Source organism: Poromitra crassiceps, assembly GCF_964638095.1.
Source record: "Poromitra crassiceps genome assembly, chromosome: 22".
In the NCBI taxonomy this organism is placed as follows: domain Eukaryota; kingdom Metazoa; phylum Chordata; class Actinopteri; order Beryciformes; family Melamphaidae; genus Poromitra; species Poromitra crassiceps.
In genome coordinates, this window is record NC_139647.1 from 940486 (window position 1) to 964942 (window position 24457).

The following is a 24457-nucleotide window of genomic DNA, read 5'->3' on the forward strand; positions in this document are numbered from 1 at the left end:
TCCTTTCCAAAAATTAGAATAGCATAATAAGTTAGTTTTTTTTCCATAATTCCTTTCAAAAAGTGAAACTTTCATGGATTATATATTCATTAAAAACTCTCTCTCGTAACGGGACAAGCCCCGTCTTTTATTGTCACACGAACACCACAACACATGCATGCGGCCACAACACACTCATGCTGACAGTGGCCGGTGAAAAGTGTCCTCTGCATTTAACCCATCCAGGCATGTCCTTTCCTCCGGGGGGCAGGCCAGGAGCAGTGGTCGCTTTCTCGTACAGCGCCCGGGGACCAACTTCGGATGTTGTCGTCACTGGTCGGATGACGATGACGATCTGATCTTCTGCATGTTTTTAGTGGGGGGGTTATATACGGAGGAACCCCCTGGGGGAGCACGGGGAGAACATGCAAACTCCACACAGAGAGAAAGGCCCTTACGACGAGATACCCCACCTGGGCAGTAGGCACTGAAGATATGGAGGGGAACACAACCACAGCGCTCACAGTGTCCCAGGCGAGAATCGAACTCAGGACCTTCTGACTGTGAGGCGACAGCTCTACCACTGAGCCACCGTGCCCCCCATTACACACAAAGTGAAATATTTCTAGCCCTGAATATATATATATATATATATATATATATATATATATATATATATATATATATATATATATATATAATATATATATATATATATATACAGTAACCTTTTCCTTTTTCCGGCCTTTACGTGATCCAGTGATTGCTGACGCCAGCCCTGACCAAATCCTCTTTATATGTTTAACTTTGGAGCAGGTGTGAATTGAGTAGCTTTATGATATTTGTATCCCTCATACTCGTAAATCTATTTGTTAACGCTGTGTATTTGAACTTTTGAACCGCTGATCTTCAAGGTTGGCGAGTCAGTGAAAATGCTAACATTCCTCCCTCTTGACAATACAAGCTATGAAATCAATCTCCGCCTGGCTGTAAGCATCCAGGGGTGTAACTCAAATCACACTCAGTCTTCTTCTGCTTTATATTTCGCCTGTTCGTTAAACTGCCAACGGAAACACAAAAAGCAGCCGTCCCCACGCGGCCTCCACACCTACACAGTTCAACACCACCTCAGCTATTTAGCCCTCTCTCTCTGGGGCTTCTTCTTCTCGATGAATCCACCTTCCATTTGTGCTCCGTCACATACACTATTGTCCCGTCACCTGTCCCTGCATGTGTCAGCTGCCTAGCTGAAGGTAGTCCAGGTGTGCTTGATCTATCGAAGGTCCAAGCAACAGATCTGGCACATGTCTCGCAATCAAAATCGGACCTGCTCGCTTCCTTGGCCAAGGCATGTGTCATTCTCTGAGCAATATTTTCCAATCCTGCATTATCACCGGGAGAAACACTAATCTAGCCTGGGTCCAGACCTTCCACTCCGCCCACTCCACAGAGTTGAGTTTTGGTTGCTTCTGGTCTGGCATCGTGGCATCATGCCAACAGCGTTTTCCTCGCTTGAACAAACGATTAGCCAATCAGCGCAGAGGGGGGATTGATTAGCCAATAGGCGGCAATAAACAGTGCAACAGGCGAGACTAAAGCACCCGGCATGGTTCTGCGCAGCCTCGACTTGGAGCCTTGCCGCCGCCGAGCGGCGACAGCGAGACTGTGCATACTCGAACGTAACTCGTCCAAAACACGTCCAAAACGTTATCGTGTCGTTTACCAAGAACTTGCAATCATGTCGGTGGGGGGACATTTTATTGTCCCTCCATTTCAAAACTCATTCCGGTGAGCCTGCAGAAGGCTTTGCTAGATGAGGGACAAGCACTGTTAAATGAGGAAATGGCATTTCCTCATTCCTCACAACAAGGAGTTGACGCCGCGGAGTCACATTTTCGAGGAGCTGCACGCCCCCTACACTGAGCTGCGCCGATAGGACGCCCAGCTGCGGCGACCCCCTCGACGCAGTCAGCGCCGGCGATTGCGCTCGAGCATAATTTGTGCTTAATGCCATTGTCAACAGCACAGAGGAGGAATACGAGATAGACGCTGCTCTTGATGCTGTTTTAAATCGATTAAAAGTACAGATCATTTTGAAATCCAAACAGCACTCTGCTTTGAAGACATTTATTCATAGGGATTTTTTTGTTTTTGTTTTTGCTTTCTCCCGACTGGATTAACATCATATTCAGGCAGATACGTTGGTCTCTGTTGATTGTTAGTGGTTGGTTATGGAACATGGAATTCCCCTGGGGGATTCCCCTGGGGGATTCCCCTCATGGAAATCAGTTAGACAGGGGACAGGGGTGATGTCAGACTAGAAGATGGAAATGTAGTGTAACGAGTTGACAATTCAATCTGGTATCAGGCTAACGCTACTCCACAACATGGACTGATCCATTGTGTGTCCAGGGAGTCTCTGCTGTGTCCAGGGAGTCTCTGCTGTGTCCAGGGAGTCTCTGCTGTGACCAGGGAGTCTCTGCTGTGACCAGGGGAGGAAATCCATCCGAGGACACACTCAGAGGTGGTTGTGTCCAGAGGGACTGGGCCAGTGAAAACACAGCTCTGACTTCACAGGGTGCTGCTGAGTTTGATCCTGGTCCAGCACAGAGAGTCACATTCTGATGACATGTCCAGTCCTCTTCTTCTGTTTCACCTCAACACTTTAGTTGTTTTGTTCTTGTAGACGTCGGGGAGTTCACCACCAGTTTGCAGGAGCGGGAATAGGGTGCCAAAGTCACGCCCTCTTCCGGGTTCGGCACGGGGCCTGAGGGATTTAATTCCCCATTCACACACACACACACACACACACACACACACACACACACACACACACACACACACACACACACACACACACACACACACACAGTACACACACACACACACACGCACACACACACGCGCACACACGCACGCACACACACACACACATACACACACACACACACACACACACACACACACACACACACAGGATCAGAAAAAAATATGTAACTTTTTTTTAAATGTTCTATGGTCTCTACTGATTCTAAATAATAGCTGAATTGCTTGGTTTGACTAAGTAAAACTCAATAATGATTTTATGAAACATCTATGGCAAAAATGAATGCTGGATGAAATCCTTTAAGCCCCATGCTGAACCCGGAAGAGGGTGTGACTTTGGCACTCTATGGGTTATAATAATATACCCATCAGCCTGTTCTCCTAATATGATTGTTTCTCTATTTCTTCCTTTGCTTAAGTCAAGACTCAGATCTCAGATAATAAGAACATGGTTGAGGTGACCTCAGTGTGCGTTTCCTTCTCTTTGCTACATGGTTTCTATTGGATGCACTCATGGATGAATGGTCTGTGAGAACGGAAGCCGGTGGCTGCGTTCAGAGAGCTATTGGTCTTGGTAGTGGAGCCAGGCAGCAGCTGCCCAGCGCTGCCCTGTCTGTCATGGGCACAGAGGTGTTATGTCAACTGGTTTTATTGGGAAAATGAGCTCACTCCTCCAGTTATGAGCAGAATGCCCCCTCGCTCCACCAGTTATGAGCAGAATGCCCCCTCGCTCCTCCAGTTATGAGCAGAATGCCCCCTCGCTCCTCCAGTTATGAGCAGAATGCCCCCTCGCTCCTCCAGTTATGAGCAGAATGCCCCCTCGCTCCTCCAGTTATGAGCAGAATGCCCCCTCGCTCCTCCAGTTATGAGCAGAATGCCCCCTCGCTCCTCCAGTTATGAGCAGAATGCCCCCTCGCTCCACCAGTTATGAGCAGAATGCCCCCTCGCTCCACCAGTTATGAGCAGAATGCCCCCTCGCTCCACCAGTTATGAGCAGAATGCCCCCTCGCTCCTCCAGTTATGAGCAGAATGCCCCCTCGCTCCTCCAGTTATGAGCAGAATGCCCCCTCGCTCCTCCAGTTATGAGCAGAATGCCCCCTCGCTCCACCAGTTATGAGCAGAATGCCCCCTCGCTCCACCAGTTATGAGCAGAATGCCCCCTCGCTCCACCAGTTATGAGCAGAATGCCCCCTCGCTCCTCCAGTTATGAGCAGAATGCCCCCTCGCTCCTCCAGTTATGAGCAGAATGCCCCCTCGCTCCTCCAGTTATGAGCAGAATGCCCCCTCGCTGCCACACTTTGGCCCCTTCCCAACATGTCTTCCACTTGAACTCATCATTTGGTTCTGTTCTGTGCCCTAATCATCCATCCTGACAGTTGGCCCCGCCTCTGATGACAGTTGGCCCCGCCTCTGACTTCACTGATCACTCAGGATTATGAATGGATGTTCGAGCACAGCGATGCACTGATTGACATCCTCTTGTTATGTTTCCCAATAGAAGGATGAACTCATGGAAAAATGTATTTTTCGGAATGCAGGTTTGAGGGAATGTGGGAGTGGATGCTCTCCGTGTGTGTGTGTGTGTGTGTGTGTGTGTGTGTGTGTGTGTGTGTGTGTGTGTGTGTGCGCGCGCGAGAGAGTGTGTGTGTGTGTGTCGGTGTCGGTGTGTGTGTGTGTGTGTGTGTGTGTACGTGTGTGTGTGTGTGTGTGTGTGTGTGTGTGAGTGTGTGAGTGTGTGTGTGTGTGAGTGTGTGTGTGTGTGTGTGTGTGTGTGTGTGTGTGTGTTGTGCATGTGTGTGTGTGTGTGTGTGTGTGTGTGTGCGTGTTCATGAGCTCCACTCCTCCTGAGTCACTGTGACCCATTCATTGGTGGTCATATATTGCATTCCCATAACTTGTCCCCACAGCAAGAACCCCCCCACATATTTGGAAGTGGTTCAGTCCTTCAGCCAGAATTGGATTTTCACGACCGTCACCTCTGCAGAAACTGCAGACATTTTGAATTTGGGGACAATGCCTAGCTGTTAAAAAGCCTGGAATAATGGACATCACATTCAGCATTACACTCTGCTTCCACCTGAGGAAGCACAGGGAACTGACTTACTTGTATGGCTCTGTTAGGCTGCCTATGTGAGACTACTGCTGCAGCTCAGTGCTCCTCAGTGCTGGGGCGTCTGGGTAGTGTAGTTAAAAGCACTCACCTATCACCGTGGAGACCCGGGTTCAATTTTTTGGTACTTCCGGCTTGGTCAGACGTTCCTACAGACACAATAGAGTGCCGCAGGGATGACTTATTTTCGTAGGCTTAACCAGAAATCGCCGCCATTTTGGTTCGTCAGTGGAAAAGTCTATGGGGGTTTTAGAATGGGGATTTCACTTAAAATGCATCAAATAAGGTCTGTGGTTAACAAAAGTTTATGGGAATGCGAATTTGGGTTCAGCAGGATAATCTTCACAAACGTTAATCAGTTTTATGCCTTTCGAAGCGTTTTCTAAAAATCGTGTTTAAAAAAAATACGCATTTACGTTCCAAAAGTCATAAAAGTTATCCACGTTTGTGAAGATTATCCTGCTGAACCCAAATTCGCGCTCCCATACACTTTTGTTAACCAAGCCGGTGGGGTATGGCTCCTGGCTGGGCGCTGCACTAGTGCCTCCTCTGGTCTGTTCGGGGGAAGGGGAACTTGGGGGAGTAGCGTGATCCTCCCACGCGCTACGTCCTTCCGGTGAAACTCCTCGCTGTGGGGTGAAAAGAAGCGGCTGGCGACTGCACATGTATCAGAGGAAGCATGTGCTAGTCTACAACTCTCCCCAGATCGGCAGAGGGGGTGGAGCAATGACCGGGAGAGCTGGGGGAATTGGCCAAGTAGTCCTACAAAATAAAATGGGAGGAGGAGAAAAAACATGATTAAAAAAAACAACTCGTCAGTGGCTGTAATGCGTCAGTGCTGATGAAAAACTCCCTGATGACATAGGCATTTGTCTGCTTCAGCACCATCTTGCTCCTTGAAGACTCTGGAAACACATTATAAATCAAGCTCATGGAAACATACATTAGGCTCATGTCTTCACTGAAACATTAATGTTAGGGATGGGGCCGATCCGATCCAATATCGGTATCGGGTGCCGATATTGGCACTAATTCACGGATCGGATCGGATCGGATCGGAATCGTTTTTTTTTTTTTTTTTTTTTTCCAATTCCAGCGCGGGCCGTAATTTGCCCATGTATAAATAGTATCCTTCTTTGCCTTGTATATTTTCTTAATTTTGTCTGCTTTTTGCAAGGTAGATTTTTAAAAAAACTTTAATTGGCCAAATCTTTGCCTATACTGTATATTCAAGAAGAATATTGGTATCGGCATAATATCGGTATCGGCAGATATCCAAATTCAGGTATCGGAATCGGATCGGAAGTGAAAAAATGTGGATCGGTGCATCCCTAATGAATGTTATGTATGTGTCTGGTAGTGAGGGAGAGACAGATGGGAGGGCAGATCTAAAAAGAGGAGCAGTTACTGTGTTGATCAGAAACACATGAAGCTCATTGATCCACATACAGAGCCTTCTTTATCCCTCTAGGATAATGTGCCTTTTGTTCAAACTCTTATCATGGCTGTGGAATGCCTGTGTGTGTATATATAGCCTCAATTTCAAACTTTATTTCCCCCCTTGTCTTCTCCTGTACTGTACATCTCTCTCTGTAGGGCTGCCTTTGGGAAAAGTGGCTGATATAGGGCTTGTTTACACTGGGTCTCTCTGCTGTAGCCAGTGTTGGGCATAACTCATTACAAAAGTAACATATTTCATGTAATATATTACTTTTAGCAGTAACTCGGTAATGTAACTTCAGTATTTCAGGATTTCAGTAATATTATACCAGTTACTTTGTCAAGTAACACAAGTTACATACTGAGTTACTTTATTTTTATTTTTATCAAAGCATAGATTTTAATAGATACAATCATTTCCACATTTCAAATTGTGTGTTTTTATGAACCCCCCCCCCCCCCCCCCCCCCCCCCCCCATTATAGATGAGAATAACAAAGGAAAAGGATAACATTTAGAATTTTGGACACTTTACACTGACTTCAAGACACTTTAAATTATTTTTCGGGATGGTTCCGGGGCGGCGATGTCATTCTGCTGCTGCTGTTATTTTGGTGAAAGTAATGCAAAAATAGTGTAATACGAGTTACTCTACACAGAAAGTAATATTGTAAAGTAACTGATTACTTTAAAATTAAAATAACTAGTAATATGTAGTATATTACATTTTGAAAGTAACTTGCCCAACACTGAAAGTGGCTGATAGGGCTTGTTTACACTGGGTCTCTCTGCTGTGGACTAAATCTCCCTCCTAACTTCCCCCAGGAGAAATATGTTTCAGCGGATATGCCATTCAGTCTTTGACGTCGCTGTACACACTGTTCGACTGAGGAGGAGAAAACACAGATTGAATTTCAAAAAGGTGTCCCGTTTCACGTTGATACGTCCAAGTGCTGACATCTCCTCTCATCACTCTCAGTCAGCCAAAGCTAGCCTTGTCCAGGTGATGTGGCCGACGTGCTTCTCTCCACACCCCTGCTGCTGATCTGATTGTGACCATAGCAGGGTAGGAAATTCACTTTTCCAAACCAGGGCTATTTTTGCCCCTGTGAAATATATTTCGGGGGCATTTTGGATCATTTCCAGGGCAATTTTATCAAATATTGGAAAATACCTTAGTTGCACCTATGTAGCATGACAGACCAATCAATGACTCTGATCCAAGCATATTTTATTTCTAAAAGTTCATAAACAATCACAGTTAAAGATCCCCATTTCCGATCTCAACAACACTTTTGATGGTCTGCCATGTTATTAATGTACTTGGCAAAAACATGAGTGAACTAGCTGGCCTGCTAGCCTGCGCTGTCTGTCACTGAGGTAAATAACGCTAGTAGGAGGAGGGGGTTGTACGGATGCCTAGTTGCCCATTTTCAGGTCACGCTTTGCAAATACAGAATCATGTTAAAACACAGAAAGTATTAAACTCGTTATTTTATGAAGGCATTTAAAAGCCCCCCGTCATCCCAGTTCCAAGGGCAATTCTAGATCTTTTTAGGGGCATTTTGCCCACGAGCCCCCGCTAATTTCCTACCCTGGACCATCTGCCTATACTTTAGGCTCAGGCCTCACACCTCGTCTGTGTCTGTGCTGGCCATCGCAGCAGCGGTGACCCATTGAGACAAATGGCGGCCATCATCTGCCATTAGAACAGTGTCAACATGGAGGCCATATAGCTGTGAAGTGACGGCCTCGTTTACACCGCAGGCAAATGGGGCTTTTGAGCTCTGTAATGTGTTACTTGTCAAAACGTGTTTTTCTTTCGGTTGTGTTGGAGATCAACTTTAATGACTTAATGCCGTCGTTATCTGCTAACCCACTTTAGTCTACTGCAGCAAACATCAGTAGCTGCTGTGGTGCCGACCCCAAAAAACGTGTCTGGATTAAAATCTCCCAATTTCCAATGTCTGCATTTGACAAAGCAGTTAATCCTGTTCCAAATTGGTTGGCGCAGACGTGCTGCGATAATTGTGTGCAACCACTTTGTTTTAATGGTTCAGTTTGTTGTTGCATTGGATGGAGGGGGGGGGGGGGAGGGTCATGCAATTACATATCTAGTTTATATTTTACTGTCGTTACATCATGCTGACTGTGTGCTTCCCTGCTGGAAAACATGTCGTTTGGCTGAGCGTGTGTGTGTGTGTGTGTGTGTGTGTGTGTGTGGCTGAGTGTGTGTGTGTGTGTGTGTGTGTGTGTGTGTGTGTGTGTGTGTGTGTGTGTGTGTGTGTTTGTGTGTGTGTGTGTGCGTGTGCGTGTGTGTGTGTGTGTGTGTGTGTGTGTGTGTGTGGCTGAGTGTGTGTGTGTGTGTGTGTGTGTGTGTGTGTGTGTGTGTGTGTGTGTGTGTGTGTGGCTGAGTGTGTGTGTGTGTGTGTGTGTGTGTGTGTGTGTGTGTGTGTGTGTGTGTGTGTGTTTGTGTGTGTGTGTGTGTGTGTGTGCGTGTGTGTGTCTGCGTGTGCGCGTGTGTGTGTGTGTGTGCGTGTGTGTGTGTGTGTGGCTGAGTGTGGGCACACCCAATTTCCTGGAGCGTGTAGCTCCAATAATAAAGTCCTAAATTGAATCAGGTTCAGACCCCTTCATTTATACACTGTGAGTGCCCGTACACTCTACGCCTAGTTTGCTCCCAATACTGTATATCAGACGACACACATATTCGAAAAATAATTGTCTTTATTTCCAACGTGATTTTTGTGGGTTGCAGTATCAGAACAGCAGAAACAGCAATTTAGTGGACTCAATGGTGCTTTTTCGGGATGATATCTGAAACCAAACGTTTTGAGGAAATGCTAGGCTTGTGAATGAAGATAATTAAATCGGGGTGTTGCGGGTAGTCCGGGCAGTAGTCCTGCCTGCCTACCAACAAGCCGCGTCGTCATGGGATTTGAACCAATCACGTCTCTATCCAATAGACTACCACCTTCTGCTACATTGCAAAATTTAAATGTTCCAGTCAAAAAAACACATAGATTTAGGGCCCATTTGAATCCTCCTGCTATGCAATTTCCAACTCACACACAGAAAACCTCTGCCTCAAACGTGGTTGTCAACTCTAGTTTTGGAAATAAAATGTTAAATTGACCTAAACAGGTTGCTACTAGCCTCCTTTGATAAGTTAGTCCAATGCTGATGATTAGACAGTGATTGAGCCGTAGATGCAGCACACAGATGATGTGAGCCGTACTGTATGTAGCTGGATGTGTACTGGATGTTAGCTGTGTCCCCACAGGCCAATGTTCCTAGGAGAGAAGAAAGAACCCACAGTACATGGCAGCTATCATTACAGCCTCAACTGATCTTAGCTTCACTGATCTTAATTTAACTACCCTTTGCATTCACTGAAAAGTATCTAATTATAATACAGCATAATCATCTGTTTACATTCCCTCCTAGCTGCTGTGTGTTCTATACAGAGACCGTCTTTTCTCTCTGCGTCTGTCTGTCTGTCTCTCTCTATGAATCGCGCACTTTCTTAACATTGTTGATGATAAACAATCTCTCAGTCAACACCCCAGTCACACTTCATCATTTGTCATAATGGAATGCGACACATTTCACCCCCATGGTATCTGTCTGTGCCCTGGGGCCATGGTATCTGTCTGTACCCTGGGGCCATGGTATCTGTTTGTGCCCTGGGGCCATGGTATCTGTCTGTGCCCTGGGGCCATGGTATCTGTCTCTGCCCTGGGGCCATGGTATCTGTTTGTGCCCTGGGGCCATGGTATCTGTCTGTGCCCTGGGACCATGTATCTGTCTCTGCCCTAGGGCCATGGTATCTGTCTGTGCCCTGGGGCCATGGTATCTGTCTGTGCCCTGGGGCCATGGTATCTCTCTCTGCCCTGGGGCCATGTTATCTGTCTGTACCCTGGGGCCATGGTATCTGTCTGTACCCTGGGGCCATGGTATCTGTCTGTGCCCTGGGGCCATGTTATCTGTCTGTACCCTGGGGCCATGGTATCTGTCTGTGCCCTGGGGCCATGGTATCTGTCTGTGCCCTGGGGCCATGGTATCTGTCTCTGCCCTAGGGCCATGGTATCTGTCTGTGCCCTGGGGCCATGGTATCTGTCCGTGCCCTGGGGGCTGGGGCCATGTTATCTGTCTGTGCCCTGGGGCCATGGTATCTGTCTGTGCCCTGGGGCCATGGTATCTGTCTGTACCCTGGGGCCATGGTATCTGTCTGTGCCCTGGGGCCAAGTCTGAGACTCTGCTATTATTGGTAGCCGCTCAATATGGAGAAGGCGCTGCTTTTTGTGGATACTAACCAATATCTTGTATTACAGTGTAACTGTATTTGTCAACTTGCACCCTGTGGGGTGTTCCTTTTTGTTGTTGTTGTACACATTACTGTGGTTGTCAACTAGGCACTTTTGTAACTAACTGTCTCCCAGCATCTGACTGCGTTATTAGTGTTTATGTCCTTTGTACTCTGTATTTATGTGGACATAAGTAAATCATTTAAATGTGTGTGTCAGACACAGAGAGGGTATAGTTTGTGTGTGTGTGTGTGTGTGTGTGTGTGTGTGTGTGTCACACAGAGAGGGTATAGTTTGGCCGTGTGACAGGGCACAGAGCTGAGAGACAGCAGGCCAGAGAGAGGGCAGTGAGGGCACTTCCCCTGAAAGGAAATCAAAGTGAAAAGAATGATAAAAGTGGCGTTTCCTGCCAGCTGCTTTGTGTTCTGTACAGGAATCTCATTCTTCCTCTGGGTTTTTGCTGAGACAACAATCGCACCACTTCCTGTTTTGGTGACCATGACACTTCACCCCCTCTCTCAGGGGCAGCGTTGTTATATTTGCCCTGGGCAGGTAAACTCACAGCAGAATGTTGGCTCAAATGTTGAAATAGACTTACATGAAAGTGATCACCACCAATATATATATATATACACAATATACCTTCCACTGAAATGCAGTGTTGGGCAAGTTACTTTCAAAATGTAATATACTACATATTACTAGTTACTTTCATTTGAAAGTAATAAGTTACTTTACAATATTACTGTCTGTGTAGAGTAACTCATTACTTATTACACTACTTTTGCATTACTTTCACCAAAACAACAGCAGCAGCAGAATGACATCGCCGCCCTGGAACCATCCTGAAAAATAATTCTTGAAGTCAGTGTAAACAATCCAAAATTCTAAATGTTATCATTTTCCTTTGTTATTGTCATCTATAGTGGTTGTTTGCATAAAAACAGTTTAATTAGGAAATGATTGTATCTTTATTTAAATATGTGCTTTGATTAAAAAATGATCTCAATTTATAACTATCACTGGTATGATATTACTGAAATCCTATAAGTAATAAGTTATATTACTGAGTTACTGCTAAAAGTAATATATTACATGTAATATGTTACTTTTGTAATGAGTTATCCGCAACAGTGCTGAAATTACCTTCCGGTTTCTGAATATGCCTTTTTAAGTCGATCACTTATCTCATTTCAAATATGTATTTCGGTTCATGAAGTCGGCATCTTCTGTCTTCTTTTTATTTTTTATTTTTTTTATGTTTTTTTCCCGATTTTTTATCCCATTTTTATCCCCCGTTTTAGTGCTCATTTGAATTACTCAATCCTGGTTGCTACTCCATCCTCTGCCGATCTGGGGAGAGCCGAGACTGATTCCATGCATCCTCCGAGACATGGGCAGTCAAGTCAGCCGCTTCTTTTCACCTGCCCGAGGAAGCTTCACCGGTAGGACATAGCACGTGGGAGGTTCACGCTATTCCAACCAGTTCCCCTCCCTCTGAACAGGCGCCCTTAACGATCAGAGGAGGAACCATATAAGCAACCAGGATGTTGCATGTTTTTGTGAAGGGGGTTCCTATATGAAGGAGACCCCCGGGAGGCACGGGGAGAACATGCAAACTCCACACAGAAAGGCCATTTTGCCGACCCCCACCCGGGTGGTGGGCACTCGAGGACATGCGGACGGGCACGCATTCCTTCAGTGTTCACATCGGCCCAGGTGGGAATCGAACCCACGACCTTCGAGCTGTGAGGCGATAGTGCTTACCACTGCACCACCGTACCTCCAGGCATCTTCTGTGTTCTGATTGGTCGATGCGTTCACTCAGAGCGATTGGCAACAGACTAAATCCACCGATGTGCTCCACCGAAATCCTTCTTATTGTCTCAGGCAGTTATGTAGTTAATCCTAGATGATTGTTTTCCCACTAGCTTAACTTGGAGACAGTTTCTCATAGGTCTGAATCCTCTTCCTGCCAAACTGCTGAGCCAGCATCGTAGCGTGCAGGCACAAGTTAATAAAAGAAAATAAACAACAATGTGTAGAGAGAGTGGGTTCAGTTGCTCGTCTCATCCCCTTATATAATCTGGTCAGAGCAGCATAGGAGAAACCACGTCACTGCTCAGTTTATACGCGATTGTACTTTTGCTTGAACTCTTATTGTGTTTATTTCTGACATTGTGACAAGTAGAAGATAGCAGCACTTGCAGACTGTGGCTTGTTTGTCAGAGATTCTCATCCACAGTGTCATTGGGGTCAACAGTCACACACTGAGGCTTATGGCACGGACACACTACACGACAGTCAGTCAGTCAGTCAGTCGCTGTTCTGTTCACACTACACAACTTTGCTGTCTTGCAATCCGGAGTCTTTGTGTCATTGTGGTTTAAAAAAAGAGAACATGCCAGCGCACTAAAATGTTCTTCTGGGACAGAGAGCAGCAACGGACGTTTCAGCCAAAAGGCGTCTTCAGCGTTGTGCTGCGTAAGGCGGACATGTCCTCTATATTAAGGGTGTCAAAATTAATCGTATAATTGATGCATCGCGATGCGGACGTGTGAATCGAATCATTACATTACATTACATTACATTACATTACATTACGTCATTTGGCAGATGCTTTTATCCAAAGCGACTTACATTAACACATTTTTGTCAGCAATAGAGCGATCAACTATGCAACACAGTCTATGACAACTACAACCTCTGAAGGAACAGTGGTACAAGTTTCGAATCGAATCGAATCGTTGACAGATGAATCGTTGAATCGTTTATGTTTAAATTTCTATTGACATTCAGATTTTAAAGCACTTTCTAAGTAAAAAAGGAAGTTGATATTTATCTGACTGTATTGTATTCATTGATGAAAAAGTAGCCATAATAATAGTAATAATGCAGAAAATTGAGGATGTGATACTTGGAGCTGCAATACTTTCAGCTGTATCAAGATGTATCGTGATGCATCGTGGAATCGAATCGAATCGAATCGTTGACAGATGAATCGTAATCGAATCGAATCGTGAGGCCAGTGAAGATTCACAGCCCTAGTCTATATACAATAAATACCGGAAGTACATTCAATTATTTCATTCAGAATTTTACAAAAAGCACAATGTACTGTATGACCACCAGTAGGAGGAACGGGCAGAAAACACTGTTACAAAAATAATTTCAAATAATATATCAGGCTGCTAATGTCAACATTATAGAGCAGTGACTGCCTGGGTTTGAGTTCCAGGCAGCTCATGCTATGTTGCCATCATCTCATCTCTCCTGCAGACCTGCACTGCAACTATTCTGGAAAACTAATAAGACAGTAGAGGAGGGAGAGCAGAGTTCCACTGAGCAAATCACCAAACTCTCTTCCCTCAGATCAACACCCCCATCTCTTACACCCACTGTCAGTCTGTCTGTCAGAAGAGAAGACAGACAGACAGAGAGAGACCCAGAAGACTGACAGACAGACTGACAGAAAAGACAGACAGACAGAGAGACTGACAGACAGAGAGACACCCAGAAGACTGACAGACTGACAGAGAAGACAGACAGACTGACAGACAGACTCCCAGAGGAGACAGCCAGACAGACAGACAGACTGACAGACAGACTGACAGAGAAGACAGACAGACAGACAGACAGACTGACAGACTGCCCGAGAAGACAGACAGACAGACAGCTAGATGCTGTGAAGCTGCAACTGCTGGCACAGAGCACTGGATTTGGTGTCAAGAGATCGGGGACTGACACTGCCGGCTTTGTGTGGAGCTTGAATGGGCACCTTAGGGAGAGACTGCAGTTCTGAATGGGCACCATTGGGGAAAGCCCCTAGTGGTGGGAATGGAGGTTGGTCATTAAGGCACTCATTGTACATCTGTAGGATCTGCTAGACGGAGAGGTCAGAGGTCAGGGAGGCGGCCCTGTATTGTTCCCCCAGCGGGGACCTCACTGCATCACAGCAGTGCGTCAGACTGGAGTGTGTTTGGACAGAGCTTTGGATCTTAGGAGGGGGCGAATTACCAAAACAAACCCCAGTGATGGCTGTAAAGCCTGCATGCCTCTATGTCAACATGTGGATTATAGTATTTACAGTTAACATAGGGCCACCTCTATGTCAACATGTGGATTATAGTATTTACAGTTAACATAGGGCCACCTCTATGTCAACATGTGGATTATAGTATTTACAGTTAACATAGGGCCACCTCTATGTCAACATGTGGATTATAGTATTTACAGTTAACATAGGACCACCTCTATGTCAACATGTGGAGTATAGTATTTACAGTTAACATAGAGCCACCTCTATGTCAACATGTGGAGTATAGTCTTTACAGTTAACATAGGGCCACCTCTATGTCAACATGTGGATTATAGTATTTACAGTTAACATAGGACCACCTCTATGTCAACATGTGGAGTATAGTATTTACAGTTAACATAGGGCCACCTCTATGTCAACATGTGGAGTATAGTCTTTACAGTTAACATAGAGCCACCTCTATGTCAACATGTGGAGTATAGTATTTACAGTTAACATAGGGCCACCTCTATGTCAACATGTGGATTATAGTATTTACAGTTAACATAGGGCCACCTCTATGTCAACATGTGGATTATAGTATTTACAGTTAACATAGGGCCACCTCTATGTCAACATGTGGATTATAGTATTTACAGTTAACATAGGGCCACCTCTATGTCAACATGTGGATTATAGTATTTACAGTTAACATAGGGCCACCTCTATGTCAACATGTGGATTATAGTATTTACAGTTAACATAGGGCCACCTCTATGTCAACATGTGGATTATAGTATTTACAGTTAACATAGGACCACCTCTATGTCAACATGTGGATTATAGTATTTACAGTTAACATAGGGCCACCTCTATGTCAACATGTGGATTATAGTATTTACAGTTAACATAGGGCCACCTCTATGTCAACATGTGGAGTATAGTATTTACAGTTAACATAGGACCACCTCTATGTCAACATGTGGATTATAGTATTTACAGTTAACATAGGGCCACCTCTATGTCAACATGTGGATTATAGTATTTACAGTTAACATAGGGCCACCTCTATGTCAACATGTGGAGTATAGTATTTACAGTTAACATAGGACCACCTCTATGTCAACATGTGGATTATAGTATTTACAGTTAACATAGGGCCACCTCTATGTCAACATGTGGAGTATAGTATTTACAGTTAACATAGGGCCACCTCTATGTCAACATGTGGATTATAGTATTTACAGTTAACATAGGGCCACCTCTATGTCAACATGTGGATTATAGTATTTACAGTTAACATAGGACCACCTCTATGTCAACATGTGGATTATAGTATTTACAGTTAACATAGGGCCACCTCTATGTCAACATGTGGATTATAGTATTTACAGTTAACATAGGGCCACCTCTATGTCAACATGTGGAGTATAGTATTTACAGTTAACATAGGACCACCTCTATGTCAACATGTGGAGTATAGTATTTACAGTTAACATAGGACCACCTCTATGTCAACATGTGGATTATAGTATTTACAGTTAACATAGGGCCACCTCTATGTCAACATGTGGATTATAGTATTTACAGTTAACATAGGGCCACCTCTATGTCAACATGTGGATTATAGTATTTACAGTTAACATAGGACCACCTCTATGTCAACATGTGGATTATAGTATTTACAGTTAACATAGGGCCACCTCTATGTCAACATGTGGATTATAGTATTTACAGTTAACATAGGACCACCTCTATGTCAACATGTGGATTATAGTATTTACAGTTAACATAGGACCACCTCTATGTCAACATGTGGATTATAGTATTTACAGTTAACATAGGGCTGCCTCTATGTCAACATGTGGATTATAGTATTTACAGTTAACATAGGACCACCTCTATGTCAACATGTGGATTATAGTATTTACAGTTAACATAGAGCCACCTCTATGTCAACATGTGGATTATAGTATTTACAGTTAACATAGGGCTGCCTCTATGTCAACATGTGGATTATAGTATTTACAGTTAACATAGGACCACCTCTATGTCAACATGTGGATTATAGTATTTACAGTTAACATAGGACCACCTCTATGTCAACATGTGGATTATAGTATTTACAGTTAACATAGGGCCACCTCTATGTCAACATGTGGATTATAGTATTTACAGTTAACATAGGGCCACCTCTATGTAAACATGTGGATTATAGTATTTACAGTTAACATAGGGCCGCCTCTATGCTTTTCATTGGATGATTGCTTTTTTCCCTCCTTCAAGTTGAAGCTAATTGAATTAATCCTCTGGCAAGCCACTAAGGAGCCCCAGGCCCCCAGAGGAGTGTGTTAACCCATATCGTTAAACTCGATTAAAACACACTTGTGGTCAATATGTGAAGTCACAGGGGACCTAATGGTGTGTGTGTGTGTGTGTGTGTGTGTGTGCGTGCGTGCGTGTGCCTGTGTCTGAGTGATGCGTGTGTATGCGCGCGTGTGCGCCCAAGAGAATACCAGTGGTAAAGTTATTTATTTGAAATTCTATAGGCCTTTAGTTTCCCCCCACATCACTCAGTTAGGCAATGCTTTTGTAACTGTTAGGCAACATCAATTGAAAACAGATTTCTATCTAAAGTTGGTGACTGCCTCTTCGCTTCTTATGAAAATGACCTGCATTTCATCTAGAAACTCTCTCTTTTGTTTGTCTGTCTGTCTGTCTGTCTGTCTGTCTGTCATCCCGCACTGCTCTGTTGTGTGTCGGGACGTTTCTGGCAGGGAAGAGGCTGGGGGGAGGTGCACCATGAGAATGTTTTGACAGGGTGACCCCTGCTCTTCCTTCCAGTCGCTGTGAAGGCTCGGAAGACCCTGTCTGTCTCTGCTCTAACACACACCCTGTCTGTCTCTGTTCTAACACACTCAGTCAGCTTACCAGTAGGGGAGATAGACACAGAGAGAGAGAGAGAGGGATGACAGCCTTGGAGAGTGTAAGGGGTTATCATCTAAACAGATAACGAATATTGGGGTTGCCAGGGAGACACAGTGGTTTTCAACCTTTTTCATATCAAGGACCCCCAATTGATGAAAGTTTGTCTTTTGGACCCAAATCGGAGAATATGATTTTGTCGAGAAATTCCATGACTATCTGTATTGTAGGTAGAGAGATAACAAATAAACTATGATCAAAACAGCCATTCTTCTCCATCCTCTAATGATGTTAACTTCTTAGAAATTGAAATAATACTTAAAAGGACAGCTAATGCTAAAATCCAAAATACATATTTTTCTTCTCACCTGTAGCGCTATTTATCCATCTATATCTTTTTGAGATAGTTGCCTGAGTTTTGGAGATATCGGCTGCAGAGATGTCTGCCTTCTCTTGAATACAATGGAACTGGATGGCACTCGGCTTGTGGGGCTCGAAGCACCAAAAAAATACATTTGAAAAACTCAACAGCAATGTCTCTTTTCCAGAAATCATGACCCGGTTACTCAAGATAATGCACAGACTTTGTTGTGAGCAGTTTCATGTAGGAACTATTTTCTTTTGCAGTCGCATGTAGGAACTAGCTAGCAGCTAGCGGGTGCAGTGTGGTCAAAAGGAAATAGAACAGACAGCCGTCTCTACTGGCTATTTGGTGTTTGAGCAGTTCTACAGAGAAAGGGGCCTTTATAGCAAAGGGCATTGAGAAACCATATAGAGCCATCGGTCCGATATAGCATCGGCACAAATGGGCCAGTGAATTTAGCAGCACATGTGCACAGTTAGATCTGCGCGATGACTTACAGAAATACACACACACACACTCACAAACACATGCAGTCACACTCGCAGGCGTTATAACGGTATAGGCCTACTACATGCATGACGGACAACAGTAGAGTATTTCATTGCTGTGGTGTGAGATGAGATGTTTTGTGCACCTCTGTCAGCCAGCCAACCTGCTCTTGTCATTCAGGGGCACATGGTAACCCAACGCTGGCGTGCAGCTGCACCTCTCATTGGGAGTTAGCAGGGCCACGGCTAAGGCCAAGGCTAGGAGAGGGCAGGGGGAAATTCACACCACACAGCACACTATGTAGCATTAGTCCTTAGCGCCTAGTAAATGTGGTAAGTGTCGGGGCCTGGGGCAGCTTATCCTACGTCTATGAAAAGAGGTCCGTTCCCACATCGGTGCAGGTGTGCCGATTGGAATTGAGCGTCTGCTGGGTTCAACCGGGACGGAATCCAAGCCAAGGCCCAGTTGGCCTGATCCGATATGTTCTAGGAATGAAGGATGAAGAGAGGAGGGAATTCTGTCCAAAACATCAGATTGTTTTATAAGGAGAGAGTGTTATTGGTCCGAAGCAAAAACACCCAACTGCTTATTCTCTCAAGGGTATACATCAGTCATCCAGAAACATGACATTGAGATCCGTGGCCGATTAGGGAAAGCAGGGTTGTGGAAATCTAGGAATCTGGGAATAGGGTTTTGGCAAAGAGGGGGATCTGGCATGGTGATACGCCTCTGCAGCTGTCTTGGACACGAACGGCCTGTTACCGAGGAGAAAGCCTTCAACATACACACACATGCACACATGCACACATGCACGTACACACACACACACACACACACACACACACACACACATGCACACATGCACACACACACGCACACACACACACACACACACACACACACACACACACACACACACACACACAATCACACGCATGTATGCACACACTGCTGTGCGCATTTGATAGCAGGAGTATTCACAGAAACGGTTAGTGTGGGTGTAACACAAGTATTCTGAATAATTGTGGTCTGTTAGGAGAGTAGAGACATTTCATGTTAATCGATGCTTTTTTCATGGAATTTCCTCGGGAATAAATATCCTCTCATTATGTTGTTGGGCAAACTCAAACATAAGCATATTAATTGTGATAACATGGAAATCAGCTGCTTAGAACAACACCCAATACGAGACCCCAACCTCGGGTTTATCATAACAACCAGAAATGACAGTAAAGGTTATAGAGTTTCGTTTGTGAGCGGTAACATTATTAACTAGGATTTAGCTGAGATTTGTTCGAATCTCAAATCAATACATCAGCATATTTGACTTGTACAGAAACCATGTAGCCAAACTCCAATTTTCATTGTAATTGACTTGTTCCCCACAAGTGGAAAAAGAGCTTCAGGATCCTGGTGCTACTGAGCCAAACCACTGAAAATGTATTGTGAAATGTCAGAAATGCATGGATGTGTCCATGGGAAGAAAAGGCACTTTTATTCAATTGGAAAAACATGTTCTTCTCGGAGATTTGAGGTATATCATGTTTTACATTATCCTTATGCGTTTGTTATTTATAGTGAATGCTGCAGGACTGCAGAAACTCAGTATTTTTTTTTCGCTTTTTGGTTTATTTGAAAGCGACAAGTGCAAATAACATTGATAGCATAACAATTTCACGATCCAACATGTCCCTGTGTAGTGTTGCGCACACACACCATTTCTTTAATGGCCACTGATGACATTTAGAAATGCACAACACCTTTTTGATCATGTTTTCTGACACAGTCTCTGTTATCTGCAGCACTGACTGATAGCACCGGGCTGTCGGTTTAACTGCAAAACAGCTGCCATGATTCACCTTTTTCGCTGTGAGATATCTCTGCACATCTGGGAACAGACTAAACAGAAGTGATACGCCCGGTGCTGTTACAAGACGTCTGTACGAGGATCTGAGGAAGTGTTTATTTTAGACTCTTGTGCTGTTTTAAGGTCATTACCGAAAGCAGTGTTTTTTTTCCCTGTGCTGTGGCGCAATATCAGTCTCTTCCAGTAGGAAGACACACACATACACACACACACACACACACACACACACACACACACACACACACACACACACACACACACTTGCACGCGTGCACACACACACATATGTACACATGCACACACACACACATATGTACACATGCACACACACACATGCACGTGCGCGCCCACACAGATATGCACACATGCACACATGCACACACACATATGCACACATGCACACACACACATATGCACATATGCACACACGCACACGCACACACGTGCACGTGTGCGCCCACACACATGTGCACATATGCACACACGCACACACACACGTGCACGTGCGCGCCCACACACACGTACAAACACTGCCAGGCGGAGGCAATTTCCTAGAATGGACTATTTCGTCGTCTCCGTGGGGCTGGAAATGGACTTGTGGTGATGTCTTTAAAACAGTCCTCTGAAAACGCAGCCCCCTGCATCATCACAGTGAGATAACACACTCATTTACAGAGACTTGTGACCTCAGCGGTTAAAACCCACAGCGGAAAACGTGTAGCACTCAGCACGGCTGTCTCGTCAAAAATACACTGCATTCCACAGTCCACCTTATAGACTGCACCACTATCAGACTGTCCACCTTATAGACTGCACTATCAGACTGTCCACCTTATAGACTGCACTATCAGACTGTCCACCATAGACTGCACTATCAGACTGTCCACCATAGACTGCACTATCAGACTGTCCACCTTATAGACTGCACTATCAGACTGTCCACCATAGACTGCACTATCAGACTGTCCACCTTATAGACTGCACTATCAGTTTGGAGTTATTTGTTGCACTGCCTTGCCTCAGATACTGTTTAAATTCCATGTGGATTTATGATCCTTTGATGACATTTGGTTGATATGATTGTGGTTTTTTAAATAGCTGTGGATTCCATTCTGTTCTGTGTGTGTGACAGTCTTGTGGTTTTGGGATTCGTTCTTACATAATATCACAGTTTTCACTTGTCTCTGTCTGGGCTCTGATCCTCTTCCTGCTCTCTCCTGTGTAAACAGCTTCCTCTCGTACAGCACATCCCCAGGGAAACATATACAGTACGCTGCGAAAAAAGACTTTACGACAGCACAAATGCCTCTTTGGCAATATTTAGACCCCGGGAAGCAACTGGGATGTTGTGCTATTGTGAGGAAAGTTGCTTTTTATAGCTGTAATGAAATGCCAAGCGCACATCAATAAGCTAAAATAAAGGCCTTGGAGAATATGAAACCTTTTTTTAAGAATAGCAGCCTGACCCACATGGCTGCAGGTTCAGACAGAGTGAGAGGGGAAAGTCCTATCTGGTGCGATCGCATACCTCTTTTTATGATTATGATTTATGATTCATTCAATAATGTACCTTTGTCAGTGGGCCTACTACTGTATTTTGGTAAGACATCAAGATATTTGAGTAGATTGATAGCTTATGTAACTGTCAATTTAAAGCTTTTTTTTTAAAGTGCAATTGCATGTATGTACATATACTGTACATTCCACAGAGATTTGCCCCCAGCTGCAGCAGAACAGGAGTGCATATCATATAGAGGTGTAAGTGTTACTAATGGCTTCTTGAAAGTAGCACTGTTATGCCAGCTTTCTGCTTGTCACCACACTTGTATGAGGCGAGTGATTAACCGCTCGCTTCAAGTCGTGAATTTTCGTCCTTAAATCTGGCGCAAAAATACAAAAGGCGATGATGAGCAGGGATGAGACATTATGTAATAGAAGCATCAAAAATCCGCATTAGATTGTGTAGCAGTGGAGGGTTGCTGTCATAATTTACTAATCTGCTTTTGGATGATCATAAATTGGCACATTTTACCATCAGTGTGTCATTTTACCGTACTTAAATCGCTGTGTCAGTTTTTACCGTACTTAAATCGCTGTGTCAGTTTTTACCGTACTTAAATCGCTGTGTCAGTTTTTACCATACTTAAATCACTGTGTCATTTTTGGGCTGTAATGCTGAAAAGTACAAAATGTGCTCCTCTGACTAGATGTTTTTGTATAATGCCCATAAATCTGAAAATGGGTCTGCTGCCAGTAATTTCTTGCATGGTCTGTTACTGTTACCACAGTGTGTGTACTGTAAATAAATACTGAGGTCTATGGGTAAGCAGCGCAAAAACCATTGTTATGAGCAGAGTTTTATGTTTTCTGAGGCAGGTTTATAGGATCATTACTTCAAATTGTAGAACCTAGATGGGGTTTGGAGAAGTTTCATAAACTACAGCCTTTGGTAGACGTCTAGTGTCTGAAGTCTGAAAGTGCACTTTATGGCCCTTTTGGCAGTGTGTGTGTGTGTGTGTGTGTGTGTGTGTGTGTGTGTGTGTGTGTGTGTGTGTGCGTGCGTGTGCATGCGCATGCGCGTGTGTGCGTGTGTGGGTGTGTGTGCGTGCGTGCGTGCGCGTGCATGCGGGTGTCTGTGCGTGTGTGTGTGTGTGTGCGTGTGTCTGTGTGTGTGTAAGAGAGTGTGTGTATTCACACGTGCATAACAAAGCCTTTGTGCGAGCGAGGTTATATACAGTACCATGCAGTGTGTAATGAGTTTATATTTAGAGACAACACAAGGTTATATACAGTACCATGCAGTGTGTAATGAGTTTATATTTAGAGACAACACGAGGTTATATACAGTACCATGCAGTGTGTAATGAGTTTATATTTAGAGACAACACAAGGTTATATACAGTACCATGCAGTGTGTAATGAGTTTATATTTAGAGACAACACGAGGTTATATACAGTACCATGCAGTGTGTAATGAGTTTATATATACAGTACCATGCAGTGTGTAATGAGTTTATATTTAGAGACAACACTGTACAAGATAAGAACACTTATCTTATCAGTTGTGGATGAAGCAGTGAAGGGATGATTATGAGGCAGTAGGGAGCCACTAAAGTGTTCGTCTCATCCACATACAGCTACAGACAACATACAGTCTAAAGTTGGTTTGAAATATCTGCCTTTTGAGCTGACCTACATAAGAAGTTTTACTACTGCTAGCGTGGCGTATTGCACCTTTTAGCATCTGTCTGTTAGCATCAAATACATCCCTGTCGGTCTCATGGTTGGACATGACATGCCCAGGCCAGCCCATAACAGCTTGATACTGAGGGAACTGAGAATGTTCTAAATCTAATAATCATCTCTGTAAAAACGAAGAGTGCTTGACTAAAACAAACACTCTTTTGTACCATGGTTAACAGATTGGAGATACAACTGTAAAAACGGACGATATATATCGCAATCATATTGGTATCTGCCAATGTTAGTCATTTTTTATATACCGCTATCAGGCCGATGAGCAAAATAACAGAAATGTTAATATTGGTTATCGGTATCGGCCAAAAAATATATATTGAGAGGAAATAATATGGTAAAAACTATGATTTCTAGGCTTTTCCAAATGTTTTGGAAATAAAGAAAGACATTGCTTTTTCAAATTCAGTGTTTACATGTGTTTTTCATGATACTATAAAATCTGATTATAATAGACACTTGTTTTTATACAGATCATATCGACATTAGGTAAATATCAGTTATCAGCCATAACAGCGATGTGAATATCGGTGGCTACAACATCACCGAGTGTGAGATTCATCCTTGACAGTGTGTGAAAGGTCTGTGAAGCACATCTATCTCAGAGCTTTCAGCGGCGAATCAGAGAAAGACAAAACCACATGATTAATAGATATGGTTACTGAAGAGTGCAGGAAATATTCCCCTTGTCCTGTCTCAGAAGAGGACCAACCATGATGGATGCTTTGATCTGTTTTGATGTTTCCACCGAGGAGAGCCAGTTCTCAGGTTCAAACCACATCCAGATTCCTGCACTTCCCCTTGGTGTAGTCACCAGACCGCTAAGGCTAGCAGCACCAGCACGCTAGCTGAAACCCACGTTAAAGCAATTAGGAGTC

The 24457-nt window shown here is 44.2% G+C and overlaps 1 protein-coding gene across 1 annotated transcript in view; it reads left to right on the forward strand.

Annotated features, from left to right (window-relative positions):
- Positions 1–24457, forward strand: part of zcchc24 (zinc finger, CCHC domain containing 24) — a 75669-nt gene that overhangs the window by 5738 nt on the left and 45474 nt on the right. The window lies entirely within an intron of this gene.